Source organism: Aedes albopictus, chromosome 1 (genome assembly GCF_035046485.1).
Source record: "Aedes albopictus strain Foshan chromosome 1, AalbF5, whole genome shotgun sequence".
Taxonomy (NCBI): Eukaryota; Metazoa; Arthropoda; class Insecta; order Diptera; family Culicidae; genus Aedes; species Aedes albopictus.
Window position 1 is genome coordinate 185,048,166 of NC_085136.1, and position 7,787 is coordinate 185,055,952.

Sequence of the window (7,787 nt, forward strand, 5' to 3'; positions counted from 1 at the left end):
ATACTTGAATCAACTAAAGTGTTCATTCCAACGTTTTGGCTAGTTAGTTGGCTTAGTGAGTAACAGTCCAGTAGCGTCTTTTACTGGCATCCACGGGTTCATCCGTCGTGAGATATCGTAGAAGAGGCAGATACTGTTGGATGTGTCGGCTTTCTCCCATTCATCAACCAAGGAGTCCACCCACGCTCGTTTATTCTGTGCACATCAGCTTTTAATTTTACTCTAAAGGCCGAACACCGTTGACTCGTATTTGGCTGCTCTAGTTATGTCTATTTTGCTGTGGCCGTGGCCAAGTTTTTTTTTCGCTGAGTGCGCAACTCACCCAGGTTGTTCTCGTTATTGGTTTCAAAAAAGGCATTCTTGATAGCCGCCCTCACTACCCCTCTTGGCATTTGGGCATGTTAGTCCCATGTTGTTTTCCAAAGCGCCTACCTTTTATGCTTTAACTCAAATTGTTTTCAAAAAAATATATTCACTTCATGCATACCTTTTTCGTAGCACATTCAGCTAAGATATGAAGCGGTAAAACATCAAATTTGTTTTAAATGACCTCGTGAGTGACGAAAAATTTGCATTAAAAATGACATGGGACTGACATGCGAAGAGGGGCAGCTCAGCTCTTCTATGCTACCAACTTACGGAACAACCGCTGCTCAAGTTCCAAGTTCATCAATTAGGTATAAGGTAATGGTAGAACGCGATGGCAGCGCTGCGTTTATTCCGGACATCAAATAGGCTCCACTACCATTTTCGACTAATGCAGATGTGGTTAAATTGGTTTTCAGTATGTCCTTCACAAGAGACCCACGTGACTTTATGCATTGGCATATTCTATTCTAGCTTGCACAGTCAAGGACTGTTTGCAGTTCAGAAGGAATTTTCCGGCCTATCTTGATGCATGGGAAATTCCTTGCCTGAATCGCCCAAGAAACCGTTTTTCTTCCATCGCAGTACGCAGTTGCGAAGAAATAACAATTCAAATGGCCGTCACCGTAGAAAGTTTCGGCCAGGAATCGCTCAAGAAATTTCTTGACCGATTCCTGGCAGAAACTTTCTTCGGTGACTGCCATTTGAACTGTCATTTCTTCGCTACTGCGTACTGTGATCGAAGAAAACCCGGTTTCTTGAGCGATTCAGGCAAGGAATTTGCCATGCATCAAGATAGGCTGAGAAATTCCTTCTGATCTGCAAACAGCGCTTCGGTATTGAAAAGCATCCTGGAAATATCAAAATTTCCTTTTGAAATTTCTCATCGTAAAAGGCTGTTTTACCTCACGCAAGTCTGCCAGGAAAAGACCTACTTTCCCACACCAAATTAGCAGTGCTGTAATATTTCATTACAGCACTGATTTGCGTTGCGTAATGAACTATTACAGCACTGTTTTCAGTTTTGATCAACTTCTTGATGCTTTCAGGACGCAGTTTTGAAAATTTTTGACAACTGCACAGTATAACCTGCTATGATCAGACTTTCTTAAAAATGTCTATGAACATCAGTGTGCAGTTTGATGAAAAAGTTTTGTTAAAAACTATCCTCAAGCGATAATTTATGAAATTGCAAAAATGTTGTAGGCATCTCGGTGCAGAACTCGATTTTTACAGCGCTCGTCGTATTTATCCAACTCGGCGAACCTCGTTGGATAAGTGTACGACTCGTGCTGTGAAAATCTTCATTCTACACCTTGTTGCATAAACTACTATTTGATATTTTCTTGTCAGGCATGGTACACTAATTACGTAACGCAAAAATTGGCCATTTCAGACCTCCTCCCTCCCCCATGTAACGCTTTTTGTATGAAAAGCCAAACATTTTTATATGATTCGTAACACTAAGAGCACCGCCACGGGAGTCCTCATCGCTATCCCTATTATACCACTCCTTTTCGGGTGCTATTTTAGGATAGCACCCCACCTTCCCACCAGTGGCTTCTATTTTGGGATTAGGGACTTCAAAAACATATTGATTTTCCACCGTGCGTTGCTAAAAGCGGTCCTTACTTTTTATTGGACGTAGTACAAATTAAAACAAATTAAATATGTCCAAACTTTTGATGAATCCTGCATAAAGTGACAAAGGCATAAAGGGTCACAGACAACCACACGTAACACTTCTAACATTTCGTCACAAACAAGCAGACGTCTCCGGTCTCCCTCTAGTCATCTCTTATCGTTTTATTTTTTAAAGAATATTTAAACCTAATATTCTGTAGTTTGCAAATTGTTCGCAGACGGCGCTCACATAATTTTTGCTGCCGCTTGACGTTCGCTCACTACCGGCACCTACTGAGCGTTTTGTGAAATAGCGTGTTTGGCATTGGGGATTATGTTCACATGACGATGATTTTAATAGCAATTTCTTTCAAGTGTTACGTTTGCTATTCAAAATCATAGTCGCGGAAACATATTCACCCAATCTAGAAGGACTGAGTTTGGCCAATAGAGTGGCCAATCATAAACTAGGTGACAATTGTGAGCGCATGTAAAATTTGAACAAAAACGCTGCGAACGCCACAGATGGGCAATTGGCCAACTATTAAATTTTTAAATAAACGTGAATCGGTGTACGTGGGAATTATTAGTGCTGCGTCTGTTTGTTTGTGATAGGGTTCTGGAAAACATCTAGTCACGTAAGACAAAGTACATCAATATTCACCTCTTGCTCTATTTATCCACTGCTGTTCATTTTCCACACCACTACTCAGCTCACTTCACCGCAAAATGTAAATAAAGAAAGTGACGTCACACAAACAATCGGAATAGCAACTCAGTGCAAGATTTGAGTGGGTCCCCAAATGTGGAAACCCATCGCTAATCCCATGTCGCGTCCTTATTTTTCATTCCCGTTTAGATACCACCGGTGTGAACATGGGTCCCTATTCAGGGCCCGGAAATAGGGATAGGGACCCAGATAGGGACGCCCGTGGCGATGCTCTAAGCACGACACCCCCTCCCCTTATAGCGTAACGTAATTTGTGTACGATGCCTCAGCATTAATATACGCAGCTTGTCAGAGACACTAATATAAAAAAGGCAAGACCCACTGCGCAGACTTATGGGTTGAAAGATAATTCAAAAATTCAAGGCAATCAAGTTATCCACTTAGAGCATCGCCACGGGAGTCCTCATCGCTATCCCCATTATACCACTCCTTGTCGGTTGCTATTTTAAGATAGCACCCCACCTTCCCACCAGTGGTTTCTATTTTGGGTTCAGGGACTTGAAAAACATATTGATTTTCCACCGCGCGTTGCTAAAAGCGGTCCTTACTTTTTATCGGACGTAGTTCAAACTGAAACAAATAAAATATGTCCTTACGGCTTTTGATGAATCTTGCATAAAATCACAAAGGCATAAAGGGTCACAGACAAACACACACAACACTTCTAACATTTCGTCACAGACAAGCATACGTCTCCAGTCTCCATCTAGTCATGTCTTATCGTTTAATTTTTAAAGAATATTTAAATCAAATATTCTGTAGTATGGAAATTGTTCGCAGACGGCGCTCACATATTTGTTGCTCCTGTTTGACGTTCGCTCACTACCGGCACCTACTGAGCGTTTTGTGAAATAGCGTGTTTGGCATTCGGGATTATGTTTACATGACGATGATTTTAATAGCAATTTCTTTCAAGCGATACGTTTGCTATTCAAAATCATAGTCGCGGAAACATATTCACCCAATCTAAAAGGACTGAGTTTGGCCAATAGAGTGGCCAATCATAAACTAGGTGACAATAGTGAGCGAATGTAAAACTTGAACAAAAACGCTGCTAGCGCAACAGATGGACAGTTGGCCAATTATTAAATTTTTAAATAAACCGTTGAGTCGGTGTACGTGGGAATTATTAGTGTTGCGTCTGTTTGTTTGTGATAGGGTTCTGGAAAACATCTATAGTCACGTAAGACAAAGTGCATCGATATTCACCTCATGCTTTATTGATCCACTGCTGTTCATTTTCCATACAACTGCTCAGCTCACTTCACCGCAAAATATAAATAAAGAAAGTGACGTCACACAAACCATCGGAATAGCAACTCAGTGCAAGATTTGAGTGGGTCCCCAAATGTGGAAACCCATCACTAATCCCATGTCGCGTCCTTATTTTTCATTCCCGTTTAGATACCACCGGTGTGAACATGGGTCCCTATTCAGGGCCCGGAAATTGGGTTAGGGACCCAGATAGGGTCGCCCGTGGCGATGCTCTTATGAATAACATTATTGACAAACGTTTTTGAATTGAATGAAGAAAAAAACGGGGACAACCGTACCAACCGTTTGGTTTTAGGGTAATGGTGTTCGAATATAAAATCTTTGTGAGTGGTGCTGCTAAGAAGCACACTCCGTTTTAGTTGGCGTCTCTTCTCCAGGGATGGGGCACAGGCATTTCTCCATGTGTCCTGGCTTCAAAGCCTAGGCTTAAGCGCCATTACTCGCTCTCTGAAACGAGAAAAAAGTATGATCCCTTACCCGAATAAAAAATAAATAAAAAAAAGCCCATTGTATACACAACAAAAATACTAAATTGCTACAAGTATGCCATTCTATCATAAAATATTGAAATAATAACTATAATATCCTACAATTGATTATCAACAAAAAGGGAGTCTGCATTTTGCGTTATGTGAATAAACTCTCCACGGAACTACATGTCGAAAAATAAAGAAGGCAGTACGGTGATTGCCGTGCTAAATAAAAATGACTTGATCTCACCAATTTGGATTTATTAAACGTAGTTAACTAGACAGCTCAACAAAATTTAACACTCCGCAGGCCACTCGCAGGAATTGACTAATCAGGAAACGCATAATCGCCCGGATTTAAAACGAGCGCGACAGTAACGTCACATTCGAAGATCACACACTCATGAATTATTGTCCGCACATCGATTGTGCCATATGCCGATTCTTCTCTGCTTGGAAATATTGGTCTTGAAAACCATCGCATCGTCACAGGACAGATTTTTCCTGATACTTGCCAGAAGGCATAGCGCCACCAGAGATTTCACATTTCAGCCGAAAACAACGCGAAATCGAAAAACCCGTGACAGATAACTTCAAATGCGGCCGTCTGCCCGCGTAGTCTCCATGGACGCCCGTGACTTTATTCATTTGCCTCTATGAGGAAAAGCGATATTCCAATCACCAGGTCGTTGTTGCTACAAAACTCTGCAAACTTCTTACTTTTTTCGTTCATATCTCCAAAACTATAAAGCTGGCATAAAGTGGACAAGAATCAGCATAAAATGTCACATTTTGTAATTTTGAGGCCTTCATTGTTATTATTATTCTGTTATTCTGTTATAATCAACGCACCCCCGGACCGTGGCCAATCTGCGTTGAATCGCTGGGCGATACGTCTACCAGTAGACTTGTATCTGCCCTATGCTAAACCGATTAGCATATCAAGTCCTTTCCACTGATGAGTAGGCTCGAATGTCCCGCCCCTCCCTATAGGGTAATTCGCCAATTGTTGAACGGTTAGTACCGGCATTTTGGTTTTCGTTTGTTTTTCCGTGCATAATTCCACTTTAGTTGAAACATATCAAGTGAACGTCTAGATCTACTTATCCCTTATACTGCCCATTGAATTTGTATTCCCTTAAATTCCATTTTCTAAGAGAAAATAGAACATTTGTATGGGAAGTCTGTAACCCAAATGTTGGACGCTTCCTTAAGCTACCTCATCCTAATGTTGGACGGTTCAAGCCAATTGTTGAACAGTTGAAGCTTTGTTCGTAATTGATGACGTATAACCCGACATCAACCTATCATTCACCTGTTTTTATTTTGGCCACCAAACCCAACACAGACACGACAGTTACCCGATGTGGGTCCAACAGTGGTCCAACATTTGATAAAAATTGACCCGACTTTGACCCGACATCCGATATTTTTTCACTCTGGCGGATTTTTTTCCGGGTTTTTCGTGTTTTTTGCCCAGCTAGTCCGAGCTAGTGACATGACCATTCATTTGAATGACAAGAAATCGCATATTTGAAGAGAGCTCTAGTGGAATGAAAATGTTTTAAACATGACTAGATGTAAAAATGGCTGAAAAGATTTGATTAGAAGCGAAAACGACAGAAGAAAAGTCCGCCTTTAAAAGCCCCTGAAACTCTCCTGGAAACCCATGGGACCCACTCAACCCCCAAGGACACTCATGGAACGAACATTAAATCCCTTGAAAACACGTGGTTTGCTCCTGAGCCTCCTGGAACGCCTTGAAATACTCCTGGGACCCCCTTAACACTCTGAATTCCTCTTGAACACCACTGGAACGCCCTTAAAACCCATTGAAAACCACTGGAATTTTTCTGAAGCCCACTGGAACACCCCTAGAACATCCCTGAAACGCCCTTGGAAATGCACGGTTTGGTAAAGTGAAAAAAATTCTAGCAGTCATGCTAATATCGTAGTATATGCAGTGTTCAACAATTGGATCATGGATGCATAATGATAGTGTGATAAGAAAAATATTTTTTCAAATTAAATTACAATGAAAATGTGATTTTAAACAATGTTAAACTGTTAATGACATCCTTCCAGTTCTTGTAACTATGGTGTTCCTTTGATATTTGTGGTCGATTTGCCCGCAAAGCTTATTTCGTAACAGCAATTTCTTAAAATAAATCTTAAGAATTGTGCAGTTTTCGTGTGATCAGCGGTACAAAATTTTCAATAAATGTTTTTGACGTTAAATATGTATAATTTTGTAACTTAATTAGAGCAATATCGTGACACACATGTAAATGCATCTACATCATACGTTTACGTTGGATGAAAATTACTTAAGTAAGATTTATAATAAAATATTCAGAAACTGTTCAACATTTGGGTAGTGTTCAACAATTAGCGAATTACCCTAACCCATAGGGGGAAATAAGGAGTTTCCAGTTTCAAGTATTGTATTGATTATGACACCAACTCTTTCTATTCCTTGGGAAAAAAATCACTAGACTTGGATTATCAGACTACTATTAATAATGAACATAATTAAGATACAAGTTTACATACACAATTGTAAAAGCAGTGTCAGATACTTTAAAGTGAATTGAAAAATGTGAATAAGATAAATTGTAAACTATTTCGCGGCGACACGAATGCTTCAATAGTGTCATAAATAAAGGCGCAAACAAACAAATAATTGATATTGAAGTATGCATATTGAAGTATTTATCTATTAGCAAAGTAGTAGAAAGAGTTGGGTGCCTGATTATAAAATTGTTGTACTTATCTTGTGTGTTTCGGACAAGTCCCGCTTGTGTTGGCCATTAGGACACTTCTTGCTTCAAAACGGTCGTTTCTGGAATGGAAAGAGAATAATTGGCCGCACAACTCCGCAAATGGGCGGCCCGCACATATTAGTATAATGTTGCAATGATTGAAAATAATAGAGTATAATTGTTAATCTATTTGAATACTGCTACTAGTTCAGGTTTCTCACCCTCCACGATTCTCTAGATACTGTTATAGCGTGTTTGTTGTAAATTTGTTAAAAAGTGAAGCCTCCAAAACAGTTACGTGAAGTTGTATCAAAATTCTACAGAGTGTTGGGGAAGGGGAGGGGAAATAAACATACTTCTTCCTACACCTAGCAGTTCGGATCTTCTGTTCACACTGTCATTCCAACCTTCTTTCAGTGTGAAACGTTTCTGGATCTGGAACGGGTGGTATCACTTTACGCTACTCTTCTATCATGAACATAGATAACTACTTTTAAAAATAAAAGTTTTGTCCTACTACCTATTTTATACCTGAAAGATGTTAATTGGTCAAATGTTTCG